The 20,977-nt window shown below is 41.5% G+C and overlaps 1 pseudogene; it reads left to right on the forward strand.

Annotated features, from left to right (window-relative positions):
- Positions 1-138: 138 nt before the first annotated feature.
- On the forward strand, positions 139-2,527 carry LOC119309030 (annotated as a pseudogene).
- Positions 2,528-20,977: the final 18,450 nt, after the last annotated feature.

Below are 20,977 nucleotides of genomic sequence, written 5' to 3' on the forward strand. Positions count from 1 at the left end.
GGACGGTGTCACGCCGCGGACGCGTTGACTACAGAGGAAAACCGACGAGTTGCTCAAGCAAGACGATAGCCCTTTGTGTCGATGTCGAGGTAGCCGAGAGTTTGGGCCAGTGTAGCCATGCGAGGGACACCGTGGTCGATGTCGGGTCAGGGATGAAGATGTCGACGTAGCCGTTGTGGTGCCATTGGTGCAAGTAAGCATCGTGTAGTCAGGGACGCGGTGGTGCGTGATGTCTACTACGGAACCTTCTTCTTGTAGACTCGTGTTGGACCTCCAAGCGCAGAGTTTTGGAGGACGGTAGCAAATTTCCCTCAAGTGGATGACCTAAGGTTTATCAATCCATGGGAGGCGTGGGATGAAGATGGTCTCTCTCAAACAACCAACCCTGCAACCAAATAACAAAGAGTCTCTTGTGTCCCCAACACACTCAATACAATGGTAAATTGTATAGGTGCACTAGTTCGGCGAAGAGATGGTGATACAAGTGTAATATGGATGCACTACTAGGGAAAAGCTTATACACAGATGCTTACTAGTAGCGCAGGTTTATACCCCTCGCTACTGCTACTTACTAGTAGCGCAGGTTTTACCCCTCACTACTACTAAGTTGATAGTAGTAGCGCGGGGTTTTAACCCTCGCTACTACTAAACGGTCTCTACCGTGCCCCCCTCCCTCCCGGGACATGCCATAGTAGTAGGGAGGGTTATAAACCTACGCTACTACTAAGTTGATACAATGCAGATTTCTTCATTATTTCAAGTGGAGACAATCCCTAAATAAATCAGTTGCAACCCACAATTATATAAGAATGGAATACCGCCATTTTATAGACGAGCAAAGAACACAATCAATAAGAAAGTTTTTTTAAAGATGCATAAAAGAAGAAACTTATAAGAATATATGTACGATTAAATATGCCATGAAACATACATTTTTTTTACATTACTACTAACAGATAATGCATTTCAAAATTTTGAAATAGAAGCCAACACTCTCTCTAGCCACACATACTATTAACTACGTCCTTTCTCATGCGAACCACCTGCGATTTTGGTTAGTGGCTGGTTAGCGGACTTACATGGGTTAAATATTGACCCCTCCTATTAGTTGCGTCACTTCAATTTGAGACATAGTTTTGGCTAGATTTTGATATTTTTGAAATTTGAACATGGTATAGTTAGTAGATTATTGGTCAATTGGGTGATACCTCTCCCCTTAACAAGACTGCAAACCCTGAGTCCAACCTCATATCTGTTCCTTCAACTACTATTGGGTCATGTCACCGCATACGCTAATTACGTGCCCATCGGTCTATTTTTTTGCAGGTTTAATCATTGGCTTATCAGTTTCTAGTGGCCCAACTATTCTAATTTTATTTCTTGCCTCAAACATAATAGTCCGCAAGCTTAAGCATCAAAAGGAACAAAAGTTGAGACAAAAGTTCTTCAATCAAAATCATGGACAATTGTTGCAACAATTAGTATCTCATAGGTCAGATATTGCAGAGAGGATGATCATCCCTCTAAGGGAGCTAGAAAAGGCCACAAACAAGTTTCACCCAACTCGTAAGCTTGTGGTGGAGGGCATGGTACCGTATACAAAGGAATTTTATCAGACTTGCATGTTGTTGCAATCAAAAAGTCAAATATTGTGGTCAAGAGTGAGATTAACGAGTTTATAAATGAAGTTTCCATACTCTCACAGATCAATCATAGGAACATTGTAAAGCTTTTTGGATGTTGTCTTGAGACAGAAGTCCCCTTGTTGGCTTATGAGTTCATTTCCAATGGAACCCTATGTGATTATCTTCACAAGAAACCACTAAGATCGGTACCTTGGCGAGACATATTAAGGATTGCAGCAGAAATTGGCAAGGCCCTTTCTTACCTTCATTCGGGTATTTCTGTCCCTGTAATACACATAGATATAAAGTCCACCAATATACTTCTTGATGATGCTTTGACAGCGAAGGTGTCTGACTTTGGAGCTTCAAGGTACATTCCTAAAGATAAAACAACAATTACAACGGTGGTGCAGGGAACATTGGGATATTTAGATCCTCTGTACGTTTATTGTGGCCGTCTAACAGAAAAAAGTGATGTTTATAGCTTTGGAGTTATTCTCGTTGAGTTGCTTACAAGGAAGATGCCAATTATATATAGATCCTCCACCGGTGATGGGCTAGTTGCACAATTTGTTGAACTACTTGCAGAAGGTAAATTGGTAGAAATACTAGATCCACAAGTAATTGAGGAGGGAGGTAGCCAGGTTGAAGTGGTAGCTTCTCTAGCTATGTCGTGCATAAAGCTAAGAGCAGAGGAGCGACGAACTATGATGTCGGTGGAGATGACACTAGGAGCACTTCAATGACCCAAAGAGCATTTTCGGGTTCGGGATGCAACATATGAGGGGAGCTATTCGGCAATGAGGTATACATCACCTATAAGATGGACAAGCTTAGAGGACACGAGCAGGCAATATAGTCAAGAAGAAGAGTTTGTGTTGTCCGCAAGCTACCCTCGATAGTCTTACTTACAGTTTACGTGTGAAAGAGTTGGTATGTATAACATGCGTGTGTGTTGTGTATGTTCGAACATTGTGTGTGCTTCAATTTGTTGTTGCTTGAATGTTATGTTTCTAATCAAAGTATGTCAATTACATGGTTGGTTGTTTCTTCATTGAACAACTACTTCCTTCATAATGTGGTCACTCACTACATATACTTATTTTTCTTCAAGCTGGGTTGCCCTAATCTCCATTAGTCACATAATAGAAATTCTGAAACAAAATTCAAGGTATATATAGCGCTCAAAATGTTGTTGATCAAAGATATAGTTAGCTAGTGCGGTTAATATTCTCTATTTCAAAATTCAAGGTGATTTTAAAAATAACTAGCAAAGTAGCCCCTTCCTGCACATCTGCGCGTACAACATATTTTTTCATAATTTTGAATCTTATATGGAAATTTAATATTTCGCAACTTTTAAGGGACGATTTCAGTGGACAATATCTACCAGAGAGCTCTAGAAATAGTTATTAATGATGTATGCTGAATATATTAATTTGAAATTTTTATTAGTTATATTATTTTATGCAAACAATATATTTATTCTCTTTTAAAACCTTATATACGATAATATTATTTAGTAATTCCAACGATACTCATATGCTACTTGAAAGCTTATAGTTTTTCTAAAAAGTGTACTTTAATCTTTTTGTGTGCATTTTTTTTATAATGACAGAAGATCTAGAATAGTTGTTGTTTTACAGTGAATGGATAAAATATGGTGGGAGTTATTTTTACAAATAAGAATAATTAGGGTCAAATCTCAACTTTCAATCTTATGTGAGATATCTTTATTTCACAATTTTAAATGGGCATTTTTTGTGAAAACAAATGACAGCCGACCCCCTGGGTATGCCCATGTGAAGAATTATGCCTAATACTACATGCATGTTGGTTGTACTCCCATGGCTGAACCTCTGGTTCCAGCATGGCTCCCCATCAGCAACGGTTCGGCGCGTAGATGGTCACGACGAACAGTAGGTCCTGGTCGGCATTGGTCACCACCTGGTGCTCGACACTCTTTTACCCGTCGTTAGTGAGCAGAGTCGTTGAGATTGACAACGAGCGTGCGAGCTGGGGTGAACGTGCACTCAGGTGCTAGCCCAGAGGACCTGCAGCCTCGCGCAGCCGGCGTCATGCTGGAGCACGGTGATCACGCTCCCGTCCAGTAAAAGAAGTTCATCCACACCGGCTGCACCGCGTCGCGGAACATCCCTGTGAGTGTGTCGAGAGCCATGCCACAGACTGCTGTCGGATGGACGCCTGCGTGACACGGAGTGCTAGCATGTTGCATCAGCCGAGCTTCTGCTCGTCGGCGAAGACAGTGGCCATAGCCCTGGATGTGTGCGGCACCATTGGGTACCTCTCTCTCCCCTTCATCGACAGCATGAAAAACTCCCTCGCCAGCCTCTCCGTCTCGTCCAGCAGCTCGCCCTCAATGCCGTGGTCTCAGTTTGCGTTTTGCAGTACAATAAGCTGGGCCACGACGTACACGCTGCTCTGGCCTGTCGCTCGCTGCATGCGATCGCTCGAAATCTCCCGTCAGTCGGCCATGTCCCGTCGCAGTGGAGTCGCCGTGCTCCGAAAATACATGCATGGCATGGCATGGTCGTTATCAAATATCAAGGCAGGCTCATGCATCATCGATCGGCATGATTAATTCAAGTACGCAGGACATTTACTACTAAGGCCAACTCCGGCGCACGACCCCATCCGTCCGGCCCTATCCGTTTGGGGGCAAAACGGACAAACCCCAAGGCCCAGCGCGCGACGGCCTGAACCCATCTTGTTCTTTTTGTGTCCGTTCGACCCTATTTTCAGACCAAACTTGAGATGGATTTCGATCGAAGCGGACCGCCGTTTGCGTCCTCGCGTCCGCGCATGGCCCGCATGACAGCCACCTACCCCACCTTTTCTCCCCTTCCCCTCTCTTTCTCATCTGCAGGACGCCGGAGCCGCGTCGCCTTCGCTCGTCTCACCGGAGCCGCACCGCCATGGCTGCCCTCATGTCGTCGTCCACCGTGTTGCCTCGCCGGAGCACACGCGTCGTCATAGCGTGCTCCAGCTCGATGAGAATGTCGCGTCGCCATGGCGATGCCCCGCGTAGGCGTGCTCCTCGCCCTCGCCATTGCAGTGCCCCGCATCGGCTACTGCTGCCGCGGCCTAGGGCAAGTGCGGCGGCAAGCGCGCGGCGACGCCTGCAGCGGCCTAGGATGGGCACGGCGGGTTCATCGGTCAGCCAACGAGGCTGCGCATAAGTTTGCCAAAGTAGGTGTGGATGATGAGTTATGTAAGGTGTGGTGGGGATCTCCCTCTAAATTTGTTCTTTCTGTAATCGCTGATGACATCCCCAGCTTCGCTGGTTAAATAAAATGCAGAAGCGTTGATCCTAAAGAAAAGACTCGAGCGTGTCACTTCACGCACGGACTTGTTTTTTTTCTAATCCTAATTAATTAATAATTATAAAACGAAACGAATGGCGATTCGAGTCAGAGTTGGTTTGCATTAATTTTCCGCCACATACGCAAACATTCGTTTCTCCTCCCACAATCTTTCCTTCCTCTTCTATCTCTTTCTCTCTCAGATCAGATCAGGAAAATAATAATAATAAAAAGGAGGCCGCTTTCTTCTTCCTTTGATGAGTTCGCCCAATCCTTCTTCTTCCCCGATTCATTAATTCCGCCCATTGTTCCCGCCGACGCTGACCCTACTCCACTATTAGGTTTGCCTCACTAATGACCTCCAGTTTCGCCCCGAGGGAGTCGACCGTAGCCTGCGAGCCACCGCGGTCCGCCGGAAAAGGAGCTCCCCGAAGACACTTCTGTCGTCGATGCACAATCAAGCACAATGGCGCCACACTTGCCCGGCGGCCTCCTCTGCTCTGCTCTCTTCATCCCCTGTTCCTATTCCAGGCTCCGTCCAAGGGAAGGGAGGCAACTGCATGAATGTCCTTCTTCGCCAACTCTGGCGATGCTTGCCGCCGTCGGTATTTCACAAGTTGTCGACGCCTCCACCGCTCCATTTTTCAATTTAATTGGCATCCGTCGCCCCAAAGCCTCGTCTCGTCTCATCGCCGTCGCCCCAAGTCCTAAGTCGCACACGCATCCCGCACGCGGATGAATGACTATTTCTAGTATATATAAACATGAAAGAAGGCATGGTGGAGAGAACAAGGGACCCGTGATGCCGTGGATCGGTGAGGTGGCGCAAGCCAAACCATTCTTGGGTGCCTAGTCGACTTCCCTAGGATATTTAATAACATGATGATGATAGCAGTCTTGCATCCTTTTCCTGATATGGGAATCATTAAGTGGCACGGTTTTCTCGTGGCTTTTATAGCGGCACATGAGCCCAACTGGTATACCCTTACAAGTGCAGGACCTAAGGAATCCATTCCATGGTATGCAGTGCTACCGTCAGTAGAATAGTAGTTTGTGTGAGGAAAGAAGAGCTTACATATGATCCATATTGCTGGGTGTGACTTGATTCCATTGACCAACACCTCGCCATGCATCCGTGATGGCTCTGAGGAGTATGGATTTGTGAGGGTAGAGGAGTATGGATTTGTGAGGGTAGAACAACCTCACGAGGAAAGCATCATCTCATCTCGCCATCGCCACCCAAGTCGCAAACACACCCTGCACGCGGATGAATGGACTACATCTACTATATGTACAGATGATCTTAGAACGTATGACACGGAGCAGATCAGTGAGATGGCGCAAAAACTTGCTGACTAGTGTGCTTCCCTAGGCGCATCAATTTTCATGAAAGGAGTGAATCATTAAGTTCCTCTATTTTTAGCAAACTTCTCAAGTTAGTAGGATATCCTAGTTTCTTTGAGTAAGAAAAAACGAGCTCAGTTGTCCCTAGAGCTTGTTATTTATGTTACTAATGTTCAAGCCTTCATTGATGTTGATGGGCATGAGCAATCCCTTTTGACTTGTTTCACAAGAATAACAAACCAGGAATATGCTACCTAGCGCTTATCAGCAAATGGACCATAGGCCAGGGATGGCATCAAAGACAAACTGATTATGTGATCAACTAGAAACATTTGGATTGATTGCATCTTTCAAAGATGATGCAACATGGCTGACAATAATTCTGATCAATCTATGCATACATCCACTGCCTGATGATAAGATTTATCCACACGTCCATCACAAGTTTTGCTCATGTAAACAACAACTTTCCAAAAACATATACGCATCATCCCACGAACATGTGAACGAAACAAACAAACAAACAAAAGACAAGTGTGGCAGCTTGATAATGGTGCCCGTCATGTGAGGCGACCACCAAGGGAGACATTACATTCGAATATTACTGTGCACGCGGAGGATCGCAGCAAAGACAATCTCGCCTCGAGCCACTCGAGTTTGCCTGTAGAACATACGTCGCCGTCTTGTTCCTGGGCGTCAAGGAGAATCATGGTGATATCCATGATTGCATGTCGTACAAACTGTCCTGGCAAAACAACAAATAACCACAACTTAGTTGGTTATCAAAGCGACAGAGTCATCAGATGATTTGCATGCATCAATGTTCAATACCAGGATTTCTAGACATTACTCACGATGAAAGCATCATCTCATCTCATCGTCGCCGCCCAAGTCGCAAATACAAAATATTACAAAGATTATGCGGTTCTAGAAGGAACTACTCTCACAAGATTTATTTACCAGCATCAACAAATCAATATAAACTATCATCCCTGGGCTTCAGGGAGTGAATTGGTCTAGACACAAAAGGGAACACAGGCACCTCTAATCAAGAGACCAACTAATTCTATATTACCAAACAGAAAAACCCAATTCATGTACATCAGAAAAGAACATTCATGTCCAAAACAGCACCTCACATTATTGTGAGTTTGCGACAGGATGGTATGCCTTCGACATGTTTACACGAAGCAAGCAATTATGCTATTACAAATTTACTATACATACAGGTTGAGGTTTTCGCATACCTATGAAATATATTCTTTAAGCTTCAAACTGATGAATTCATCCGGTGCTCTCTTCACAAGCTCATAAATCATGAAATGGCCCTTCTGGACCATTAATCGTCTCCCCCCAGCAAGTACCTGGGTAAAGATACTAAATCAAAAACACACAAAAGTACCACTGAAATACATGGTATTCTGCAGCACAAACTGAAGGTTCAACCATCATTTGCTTCAATAATGGTTCAAGCACCTGTTTATTGTGAGCGAGAACAGGATGGATGCCATTGTTCTCATTTAAGCACAACCATTAAAGTTGATTCCAAAAGGTCCTTTGGAACGTGATTGCTAAAATCAAGAGACATCAAACGATCATTCTGATGAGGGCATGTCATCTTGAGAGTTTTGAGCATTCTTTCTGAACATTGACCAAAATATGCTTCTCCGTGCCTGCAAGCACAGACCAAACATAAGAAACTCATCTACCAGCACACCAAAACAATGAGCAGGAGAAGGGCAGTAAGGCATGCCACAAACGAAGAGGACAGCAAGATGGGTTACTTACCTATTCATGTAGTTCTAGATGAGCATGTATCCCAGGTTCTCAACGACACTGGCAAAGAGCTCATCATAGGCCAATTCTCCTCGCCTTGGCCGAGTTTAGCTGCGCCGTAATATATGGGTGATGATAGGGGACGCCCTCGGGTTGAGAATGCTCATCTACCCATATACTCTGTTATCCAACAAAATACACCATCAAAATCAAATATCACTCAGCCAAGCAAGCAAAATTAAATCGAGTACCCACATGATTCAAGCCATCAAACATATCTTGAGCTTTGTCATCCCCTAGGTACACAGTACCAATCAATCTAACTCTCTAGATTATGTTTATTCTAGATGTACAACATAAAAGAAAGAAACAGTAGACTTCATAAAAGAAACAAAATCCTATAAAGATTCTAGGCCAGCATAACTCTCTAGTTAAATAAAATTCACCCTCTTTGTATTGAGGGAATCGTTCAAGACACTTTGTTAGGAAGACCGATCCATAAAATGGGTACTGATATGAAACCAAAAAAAGGGGGTTGTAAGACTGGAAACTAACAATGTACTACAATATGCGTGTAAGTAGCAATTCAACGATCCAATTCATCAAAAATAAAATACTGCTGAACACAAGCAGTCGACATTGTGCACTCAGCCAATTGTGAAGGTGAGCATTAGATAGAAAAATGTTGAAGGTACTTGTTTTGCACAAGTGTGGTTGGACTTTGCATCCACCAGTTGGTCAAATTTCTTGGTCAATTGCAAGAAGCAATGATTTGTGCCAAGAAAGTAGAGCTTCCGGTTTATCAACCAACCGATCAGCTTTCAGTAATCTAGTGAAACACGGGGCAGACTCAGCCTTGAGTTATGTAGCTTTCAATTCTTTAGAAGGAAAAAAGAAGACAATTTCCATGAATGAATACAACACAGCTAAACCTCGGTTTATAATACAGAAAACAGACATGGGAAAGCTCTTTTGAGTACTCAATTGCAATGATGATGCATATGGGCCAAGGCAAAACATGTCGCTTATGCCAAATGTGGTGGTCCATGACCAAGCCTCTTGTTACTTGTAGCAGTACAAACACTTGTAGGGAAGGGATTCAACGTAGGCCCAAAGAAATTAGAGCTTACCACCTATGCCGGGGAGGAAGAATAATAGAGGCCACCTTGGTGAGCATCCTCACCAGATCGGAGGGGCTTTTCATTTCACCAGATGGTAGCAAAGAGCACACAACCTGCGGTGTTGCTGCAAGAAAAAAGCATCATGTAATCAGTGAATGCAATGAGCTGTTAAAGTACCCTTCAGCAAACATGCAAGACAGCAAGCATGAAAAGGTACTAGACTTCAATACATGAGACCAGTTCTTCTATACTGAATACATGCACCAGTACCGTAATGGTCTATCCGGGATTATTCAAGCCAAGAAAAAGGAAACCTATATAGCTACGAGTAGATTTCCGACCAATCACACAAATCCTCATCTAGCCATTTAATCTGCTGTACAACAATGATACCACTAATCAAATCTCACCCAACCAAGCAAGCAAAATTAATCGAGTTTGAAGTTATTCAATCCATCAAGCAAATCTTCAGCTTGCCATCTCCTTTGTACACAGTACCAACCAATTGACTGTACAGATTATGTTTACTCTAGCTATACAACATAAAAGAGACAATAGACTGCATAAATAAAAGAAACAAAATCCCATAAAGATTCCATGAACCAGCATAACTACCTCCAGTTAACTAAAATTCAGTTATCATCATGCTCAAAATATCAACAGAGCTTTTTGAATATGAATAAGCAACACAAACAGGTGAATCAAGGAACAAGATATTTGCAACTGCAAAATATTAAGAAACTGTTTAGATACATATCTTCAAAACCAAGCTGGAGTTCAAGGTACGGTGCACTCTCAGAAGTTTAGCAAGAGAAAATGGTTACTGATATGAAACAAAAAAAGGGTTCTATGACTAGAACTAAAGTTGTACTCCAAAATAGGTGTAAGAAGCATGTCAAGTATCCAATTCGTCAAAAATAAAATACTAGTAAACAAAGACACTGTTGAAGGTGAGCATCCGATAGTAAAAGGTAGGTAGTCAAATTTTATGGCCAATTGCAAGGAAATCAATCAGCTTTGAGTACTCTGGTGGAAATAAGGAGCAGACTCGGCCTTGAGTTGTCTAGGTTTCAGTTCCTTTATTTAGGGACTAGCTTTCAATCCTTTATTACAAGAAAGAAGAAGAGAATTTCCATGAATCAATACAAGACAGTTAAACCTCAGTTTATAATACATGAAACAAACATGGGAAGGCTCTTTCAGAACTCAATTGAAATGATGATACATATGGGCAAAAAAAAAGCAGTTGACTTATTATAGATGTTGTGATCCATGACAAAGCCTCTTGTTACTTGTAGCAATACAAGCGCTCGTAGGAGGGCTTGTTTGTTCAGCACTAAAACTCTAGAAAACGAGATGCACAAATGTAAGCCTATATGGCACAGTAGCCAGCGCAAAATTCAACGCTCTAAAACCCTAGAAATCGAGATGAGCAACGGTCATGGACACAATCAGCACACACACACACACACAGAGAGAGAGGGAGAGAGAGAGAGATTGTGCAAACCACCTCATGGTTCAAGGTGCAGACGTCTTGTATACATGACAGAATCAAAGTTCCCGAGGGCTATAGGGAATATATTTCTTCTCCGTCCTCACCATCAAGTCAGGCCCGCCTGGGCAGAGATAGAAAGCAAATAAAATAGTGGCCAAAGAACTAGTCCAGATTTCCATGTACATACAATCTGGATTTGATCGAGACTTATAGACTGATAAAAAAGTTGGATGTTTCAGAGCTAGGATGACCATCCGCCCTTGATTAGGCAGACTAAATATTGCTAACAAACTTTTTTATCTATACATACACGACAGCGTTACACCAAGAAAAAGTAGGGATCCTACCAAAGCTATAACATGGAGTAGTACCAAACCTTGTACATATTTCTTTACAGAGAGAGTAGCATGCAGTGCAAAAAGTACAGAAAGTGGAATGCGCAATCGTCTAGGCACAACAGAATCTTGCATAGGCGGACAACATAGTAGCAGCCACATACAGGAGTACGCAGTCATCTAGATGATTTTGAAGTTGAAGCAAAGTATGTTGTATTGCCTCATCTAGATGATTTTGTGCCATGTGTGATATGTTATAGACTTCTAAGCTCCGCCCTGTGTAGTTCTTGCTTATTGTAACAGGAACACCAAAACTGTTTACATCGACACTAAATCTGTGCTGAAGCACAAGGCTACTATCCCACGGTAAACAGAATGATGTTATTGCATTAGGGGATTGGGTTTGCATAGAACACACAAAGACTGCCTAGTAGTCAAGGTTTGGTTAATTGGAAGTTAGCATGAAAGCAATGTGTCAGTCACAGCGAAACAAGCTCTGATTGGTTGAGATAAAATGGATTTATTGACAGTACGACAATCAGCCATGAGCACATGGCTCGTTGAGGGCATAAAAACAAATAAAGTTTATAGCTTTAATTGTTTCAATACTTATTCATCAAAAAGATCCAAGCTTTAAGGTACTAAAAAAAGATATGTATATGGTCTTTATTCATTTCATCAACCACAGCTCGATTGTCGTGGGCACATAGAGCATGAGGGAGAGCAAAGGAGAGGGGAAACCAGCAGCTTACCTATGCGGGAACCGAAGAGGAAGCAGCCACTGGAGGGGCAGAACAGGAGGCGTCGGAGTGATCAGAGGAGCAAGCAGAGATGCTTCAATAGCCATCTTCGATATGCTTGCTTGCACGAACCGAATCCGCCGAATAAAAGGACAGAAAGGTCTTCGGGTCTGCAATTGAGGCGCAAAGAATCGTAGTTATATTCAGGAGATCAAAGAAGCAGGGTAATACTCTTAAGTTCTCTGGTCGAAAACACAAACCCGAGCAGGAATCTCAAAGGCGCAAATAAGTCAAGAAGCTCAAACAAAATAGAATCAGATTCGAAACGTATGGAAGAGATCATGGTAAAGAGTCTCATCAATTTAATAGCTACATCAGTTATGAAATGGCTCAGATTTTTCTACCAGGATAACACAATTTTTCTCAAAATGCTTCAGATTTTGTATAACAATCTTTTCAGTCATGAATTTTCAGAAGCAGAGCTGGCATGTTTTTGAAAGTGTTTAGCCATGGTCAAATCAGAACACATAAATCTAAAAGAAGACCATTGAATCTCACGGCAACCAAACTGGAATAACAGAAATGCAAAACGACCATATATATCCCACAAAAGAACATATTAAGACCATTACGCCATGCATCATTCAATCCCATCAGTGCAGCACTAGTTCAGCCCATGTGCTTTTTGATTATCTAAATTTCTCAATCTCATCACTGCAGCACTAGTTCATTCATGTGTTTTCCAATTATCTAAATTGCAGGAGATGAGAAGAATAATTTAGAAGCAAATGAATGACACCATAGGACTGATGACACTTAAATAAATAAATAAACTAAGCAATCAACAGTACCACAATACTTACATTTTATTCTATTGCATGAGAAGAAAGATCACCCGAATGAAATTAAAACTGTAATTGTGTGTGGCTTAGCCGCAGATATTGTGCAGCAAGTTGAGCAGAGAAAAATGAGAAGTCTGCTCCTAGAAGAACAGTGCCCGGTGGCAACTCAGGAAAAAAACAGGGCAAGTAATTTGCTTGACAAGTAGACAAGTATGTTTACCAATAATGCTCCAGCAGAGAGAGCCCTTTCATAAAACTAGAAGATACTAGATTAGGGCCCTCATGTAGCCAGAGGGAAACTAACTATCCAGCAGGAATCACTACAGCATCATCTACCGATCCAATTGAGGCCAAATACGAAACAAATATTTTTCAAGGTTCACAATGCACTTTTTTTCTAGGTTTGCAACAAAAGAATGAATGAAAGAAAGAAAACAACATTCTAAGCCTCACTAACTTGGAAGGCATAATTCTCCCAGTCAGCCATTTTTAATTAATTCCCACCAAGCACAAGATAATTGTGGTGGCTGGAAGAGCAACACCACTACATACAGCATGACGACTACAATCCCTCACGGCTCAATGGACGCACCATCTAAGGGCAGAGAGAAAGAACGGGGGCTCACCGGAACTCATGCAGCCGGACACTGAGGTACCGACGGTGTCTGGTTTCATATATATGTAAATGGACTGATATATTAAAGTGTGAAGAGCTTCCCAGTATTACAAATGTCTGGTGCATCAAGAAACCTCCAAACAGAGTGCCCATACAGGTTTTGCATATAAAATAAAGTTAAATATTCTATATGGAGTTTGTTCCACTTAAAAGGTTGTGTGTCAAGTTGTTTTACCCAAAAAGAAGTATGAAATAGAAAGTCTACAGCTATCAGGAGTTCATTTTGAAAATTAGAGGTTCAACTCAAGTTCTCAAAACGTAGTGGGGCCCAAGTAAATCCTTCAGACAGACACAAATAGTCAGGAATCCATTCATATAAATGATGCCATTCTGTCCTTTAGACCATCCATTCATCAAAATACAAAAAGGGCAACTAGCTTAAGTTTAGTATCAATCACAGTTCATGACAATTTTTTCTGCGGCAAATGGAAATTTGATTCCGATTGATTCATGGCAAATCAAAGAAAAAGACATATTTTTTTAAATGCAAATTGTTCTGTTGAAGCATCAGCAGTTCAAGCAACATATGACTGGACAATCCTTTCTACCACAAACGGACAATCAATCCTTGTTGTCTTATGGTGAACGCAAAGGAAAAGGCATATTTTTGAATTATCAAATGTTCAACTTCAGCACCAACAATCCAAGTAACCTATGGACAGAAGGTATACAGAAAAATGGTCGTCAGGGAAATATTACCTCCAAGAACTGTGCAAAGATTAGTCAAGAAGTGTGGAAATAACACATGGCGCTCCATGAAGGCGAGCTGTAAAAGGAATGGATGCCAAATTATGCCAAGAAAATGTTGTACACGAGTCAACAGGTGCAAAACAACAAAATAGAGCCAGCATAGCATTATCTTGCCAGATGCAGATAATTCAAATAGGTACTTTAACAGGCAAAATGTTATAAAAACATGACATGAAGAGCTTATATCTGAACACTCTCAGTACTTCTGAAATGCTATATCACAGGGAACATCTTGATAATTGGCCTTTTGCGAAATTCATCAAACTAACAAAAAAGAGTAAAAATTTCCATAAATGAATACAACACAGCTAAACCTCGGTTTATGATACAGAAAACAAACATGGGAAAGAGACAAGTCACCTTGGTTGATGGTGGTGGTGTTCACCTTGAATCCCTGCAACAGCAGATTCTTCTTGACCGACCATCTTCACACAATTAGTAAGACCAATAGCCAGCACTAGTATACATACTAGTCCATCTGCCACAGGGAAAAAAAGAATGGTTGGTTGTACGTAACTTGTGTGTTACAGTATATTTGATAGTAAACTTGAAGCAACCGACGTCGCCGGAAAAAATGCAAATAATCTAGATGAGGGAATTAGTAGTGTAAATCATAATAAACACATCACTCAGATGTGCTCCTACTACTTCACCTGTAAAAACTTGAGAATGCTATTAACACACACATATGAAGCAATCGTCATTGACAGGCAACAAAGTAGGCAAGCTCAAGTTTCTTTGTTCCTGAGAAAACTGCTCCTAAGAGAGAGAACATGCACTCCGCACCTAAAATAGGTATAAATGAACAGGCATACATGTACTGCTTGCTACATGAGTGACATCCCTATATTTTGCTGCATGCTTTCAATCACAGCACAACACATATAAGAAAACATAATCCAAACAAGGAAACCACTACACAACCAACATTAGTTCTTAATTCTTATAACCAATTGGCATTTCACAATAAAGTGATAATAGTCCAGAACTGAATAAAACGGATATCATTTTGTGTAGTAACTAGAAAAATTTGCTAGTATGAGAGAGACACTCATTTAGAGCAGGGAAGCAAGCTAATGACAGAGGACTCACCTTGTGCAGGGCGTCATCATGGTCGAGGTGGTCGGACTCGACGGTGTCCTCCTCGTCAGCTTGGGCATGGGGTCCCAGTCGTCGATGAAGTGTGCCTGCTGCTGCTCCAAATCAAACAAACAAAATAGTTTAGTGCACCAAGAATGGTTGGCTGTATGTAACTTGCGAGTTAACTTGAAGCAATCGTCATCGCAGGAAACAAAAGCAAATAATCTAGGTGAGGTAATTAACAGTGCAGATCACAATAGCCACATCTATCACATGTGCTCCTACTGCTTCACTTGTCAAGACTTCAGATTATTATTCACACACACACACACACAGGCATATGCCTGCCGTTGACAAGTAACAAAATAAGAAAATGGAGGCTTCTTTGTTCCTCTAAGAACACAAGACAAGACAAAATTATGGAATAGCTACAGTGAGCGCAAGCCACATTGGTAAGTACTACTACCATAAAGAAAAAGAGTCCGACATTATCTCTCAAAGGTACACCACATTTCGTATTTTTGAATTACTTATACTTGGTAGAAACAAGCATGGACTCAAACCATTATGTACAAATGCACCTCATTATTTTTATTATGAAACCCACACTACTAAAAGATCAAAAACAGTACTCCCTCTGATCCATATTAATTGACTTTGTACTAAATCAGCGTCAATTAATATGGACCCGAGGGAGTAGCATAATATTGATCACACAGCTACTGAACCTGTGACAAACCGCTTATTTATGCAACAAAAATAATTGAAGTAGCATGGCATTAATGCACCTGATTTCAGAATTTAACAGACTACTGCTTATGATAACTCAACATAGAGAAAAAAAACCTATGCACCAGGTTCCGGTGATAACTCAACTCTTATGAGCACTCTACTTTATGAACATATTTGAAGACTTTGGAAAGATTCACAAATCAAACAAACTATATGACACCTGTATGGCTGTACCTAGCTAGTTAACTAGTTCAACACCCGTCCTCCTCGACAGGCATGGTGATCACACAAACTTGCATACAAAACAAGTTAAGGCAGCAAAAACAACATGTCCATCAATCAGGCCCTGGCCGCAAACAACCCACACAACCTCAACATCACATTCAGTGGCCAAACCAAAACGACAAAGCTCAGATGTGGAAAATTTGGCTTATAACCTAAGCACGACGACCTACATAGCAAAGGCCATGCCCACAATGGTAACCGAGTCGTTTTACTAGGTAAGAGCAACCATTAGCTAGCAGTTAGCACATGATTTACCGAGAGTCATCAAAGCCAAACCCAAAACATATGCAACCATGGCAGCATGCGACGAGTGAACTGAAACCAACAGGGGGGAATGAGACGGGTCACCTTGGTTGATGGTGATGATGTTGACCTTGAACCCCCATGCAGCAACAACTTCTCCTTGGCCGGCCCTCTTCACAAGCGGTAAGACAATAGCCAGCACTAGTATACATACTAGCTTAGTCCATCTGCTACAAGGAAAAGAAAAAAGAATGGTTGGCTGTAGGTAACTTGCAAGTTACAGTATTTTTTATATTACACTTGAAGTAACCGTCGTCGCCGGAAAAAATGCAGATCTCAATAGACACAACTATATCATGTGATCCTACTGCTTCATTTGTCAAAACTTGAGACTAATATTAACAAACACATATGGACCAATGGTCATTGAGAAGTAACAAATTAAGCAAGCTCAGGTTTCATTGTCCCTGAGAAAACTGCTCCAAAGAGAGAAGAACATGCACTGTTAAATTACCTAATAAATGAACAGACATACATGTACTGCTTGCTACAGGAGCATCATTTCTACATTTTGTTTTATGTTTTCACACAACACAACACGGAAAACAAGGAAAATGAATCCAAACAGGGAAACCACTACACAACCAACATCAGTTTTTATAAACAATTGACATTCAATATCAAAGTGATACTCGTACATAACTGGATAAAATGGATGTCATTTTTGTGCAAAGTCCACGAATGCCATTGATATATCATCCACTATAGCAACAAGAAATTCTGCAGACTGGTCCTGAACGCAATCAGCAGAGAGAGAGAGAGAGAGAGAGAGAGAGATAGAGATTTTGCAAACCACCTACGTCTTGGATCACTACTCTAGTGATCTAAACGGTCAGAGGGAGTACTTTAGTTACTGTCAATTGCTCAAACAGAACAACAGCCGCTCCATACCAACAACGACTAACAAGAGAGGCAAACTTAAACCTTGATGAAGCCATGCTTGTTGCTCCTACCCCAGGTCTTCTCAAACTTCCTTCCCTTGATGTACAGCTTGGTGTTGTTGCGAGGCACGCCAGGAGCCTTGCCAAAGTGCCTTACCGCCTCACAGGCATTCTTGGGTCAACTCAAGAGGATCTGCAAATGCACACATTTGCAAATAAGAGTCCATTCACAACACTACTGGAAGGACTACTAACACAAATAACTGAAGTGTGTTCCTGGAATTAAATTTAGAAGTACACCTCAACTGCACACCGCTGCCGCCGCATTCTTGCATGAAAAAAAACCCAACTAAGAGCAAGAGCATCTCAGACAAACACATCATCAAACAGTGGAGACCCATCATCAATTCTAACAAAAAGTAACGAGAAAAGGGCAAATGCCTTAACGTAACCCAACTATAGCAATGGTAACAATAAACTTCCAATAAAAAAAGCTTATGTGGAAACAAGGATCATTCTAGGAGTGGAAATAAGCAACATTGCACAGTGTCAACCATTAAAATCCAAGCCCAAAAGAATGCACCAGTTCATCCCTTAATCTCTGAGGTAGGGGGGGGATAAAGAAGTATCATAAGATTCAATATCTATTCTTTTCAGCATGAGAGAATTCTACTTCAGACATGTGTAGCATAGTTCCTATGTCTCAGCAAGTACTACCTATACAGTGCTCAAACAAAACAATAGTCGCTCCACATCAACAACGACTAAGAGATAGGCTGACTTAAATCTTGAAGCCACGGCTGTTCCTCCTTACCACGAGCCTTCTCAAACTTCCTTTCCTTGGAGTGGCGTAAGGTTTGGTGTGGCTGTGCGACACACCAGGATCCTTACCAAAATGACTCACGGGCACTCTTGGGTCCCCTTGAGAGGATCTGCAGATGCACACATTTACAAATATAAGAGTCCATTCCCAAGACAACTCGAAGGACTACTAACACAAATAGCTGAATTATATTTCTAGAATTAGATTTAAAAGTGCACTTCAACTACAACCACTGCATAATAGTTCGGGAAATCATGTTCTGAAACTAGTGTGCTCGGATTAACGCTTAGCCCATATCACAAATGACTCACAAAGGGAAGTTTTTGGGATTACAATACAATAATGGTGATATGTCAGGATTAAGCACTCATTATCATAGAACCACTCAGTTGAATGTTATTACATACTAGAACTGCAGAATCATTCATCTTGTTGTTATCTTCAACACCCATGAACAGACATAATAATTTGGGTTATAATATAAGATGAGAGAATATTAATTCGGCATGGTTAGTTAGTTTAAAGGATAGTAAAATAAAGAATTGTGAGTTCTTAAATAAGGTGCCTATCAGACCTACCAAGTGACATTCACGACTTGCACATTCCTGTGTGTGTTTCTTTTTCTTCACTGGTCATCTATTGACAAAGAACATGTTATAAAACATGAGCAATAGAAGATTTGTGTATTCTCATTCCGGTTCTGCTACCATATCTATGTATCAGGCTAGATTAACAGGTAAACAGCTAGCAGGGCTCCCGCTTTTTTCCTGGATGCAACAGCTGATTTGTCCTTTGTAAACATATAATTGAGTTACTTGAATTTTTTTTGAGAAACTTTGAGTTACTTGAATTTATTTTACTGACAACGGATAAATACTACTATGACCATGCAGAAGTGCAGTTTAGAGCTCAATCTCAAAGTTTTCGAGAAAAATAATGGAGAGAGCAATGTTTGAAGAACAGGAAGACCGCGGTCTAGTTGTTTTGGGTGATAGCAGTCAGGTAGGTCTACAGTCTAGTTACATCACACAACACACCAAATATATCGCTTATCGTTGACACAAAACACGCACGGTCGTTGTACAAACTGATTCATGTATGACCAAAAATCACAGCAAGATGAATCATCTTGGGACCAACAATTGTTCTTTGTGTAGTGTTGCACAGTAATGAAGTTTACCATGGCGCGATGGCAATATTTTACAAGGAGATCAAGGTCGCCTCGCTAACAGGCATCCAAAAGGGCAAATCCTTAAAACCTAAAACCAGATCAGACTGCACTACATAATACTAACTACAGAGTGTGGTGGCCAAGGCTCAGCTGCGCATGCGGAGGCGCACATGGATTCCAGTAGTGAATCTAGGTAGTACTGCTTCACTGAAAACAACACACAAAGCACACATTGTAACACTAAATCATCACAATTGTATATTCACGAATCCCAGTTGTTGTCTTAACCAGCCAATAACTAACACATTGAAACTTCACCAGGTGAAAATACATAACAGAAATTCTTACTAAGAGTTATCAAGACTACAAACACATACATATACATATATGCTGCAGGATTAAGCGTCATTATCACAAAAAACAGAGTGTGTTCTCAGGATAACACAAATACACATTATGCTATCTCAGGATTAAGCAATTATTATCATAGAATAACTCTGCTTGGACGTTATTACATACTAGAACTGCAGAATCATTCATCTTGTTGTGATCTTCAACACTCATGAATAGACACAATGATTTGGATTAGATATAAGATGTGAGAAAATTTAACAACAAATATTAATTTCGGTAGGTTTAGTTAGTTTAAAAGATATTAAAATAAAGTATTATGAGATACGAAATCAGTGCCTATTAGACCTACCAAGTGACATTCATGACTTGCACATTCCTGTGTGTATTTTTCTCCTTCACTGGTCATCTAATGACAAAGTACGTGTTTTGACAACACGAGCAATAAAATATTTGTGTACGCTCATTCCGGTTCTGCTACCGTATCTATGTATCATGCTATATGAGAGGTAAACAGCTAGCGGGGCTCCCGTTCACTAGTAGAAGAAGGGCCTATTATCCCGGTTGGTAAGGGCCTTTAGTCCCGGTTGGTGAACCGTGACTAAAGGGTCGGTACTAATGCCTCCCCCCTTTAGTCCCGATTCAATCCAGAACCGGGACAGAAGGGCCTCCACGTGGCCTGTCCCCTGAGCCCAGGCAGGAGGGCCTTTGGTCCCGGTTGGTGGCACCAACCGGGACCGATAGGCATCCACGCGTCAGCGTTTATGTGGCTGTGGTTTTTGTTTTTCTTTTTGAAGGGGGGGGGGTTGGGGGGTTTTTGGGGGTTAATTTAGGTGTTTCATATATTATGCTATAGCTAGCTAATTAATAGAGAGAAATGTCCTCTCTTTTGTCCGTGCTTGGTCGACGCTACGTACCATACATACATACGTATAGAGAGGACTAGCTAGACACGCTAGCTAGCTAGTAAGCAAACAGAAGATCGTCATGAACATATATGCATACAGAGAGAAGTGATATCTACCACCTCTCCTTCTCCGAGAGATTGGTCGAACAAACAAGTTCTCGTATATCTATCCGACACTACCGGCTACATATATACAATAATTATCTTTTACAAATATATAATCTCCTAAAATACGGACGCGTGGTCCACATAGTATTCTCCGTCTTCAGCGATCACGTGGTCAAGAAAGAATGCCGCCAATTCCTCTTGAATTGCTCGCATGCGATCTGGTGCTAGGAGTTCATCCCGCATCCGAAACATCTAATTTTAAGAAGGGGGTCAATATATATATATATATATATATATATATATATATAT

Source organism: Triticum dicoccoides, chromosome 5B, assembly GCF_002162155.2.
Source record: "Triticum dicoccoides isolate Atlit2015 ecotype Zavitan chromosome 5B, WEW_v2.0, whole genome shotgun sequence".
Classification (NCBI taxonomy): domain Eukaryota; kingdom Viridiplantae; phylum Streptophyta; class Magnoliopsida; order Poales; family Poaceae; genus Triticum; species Triticum dicoccoides.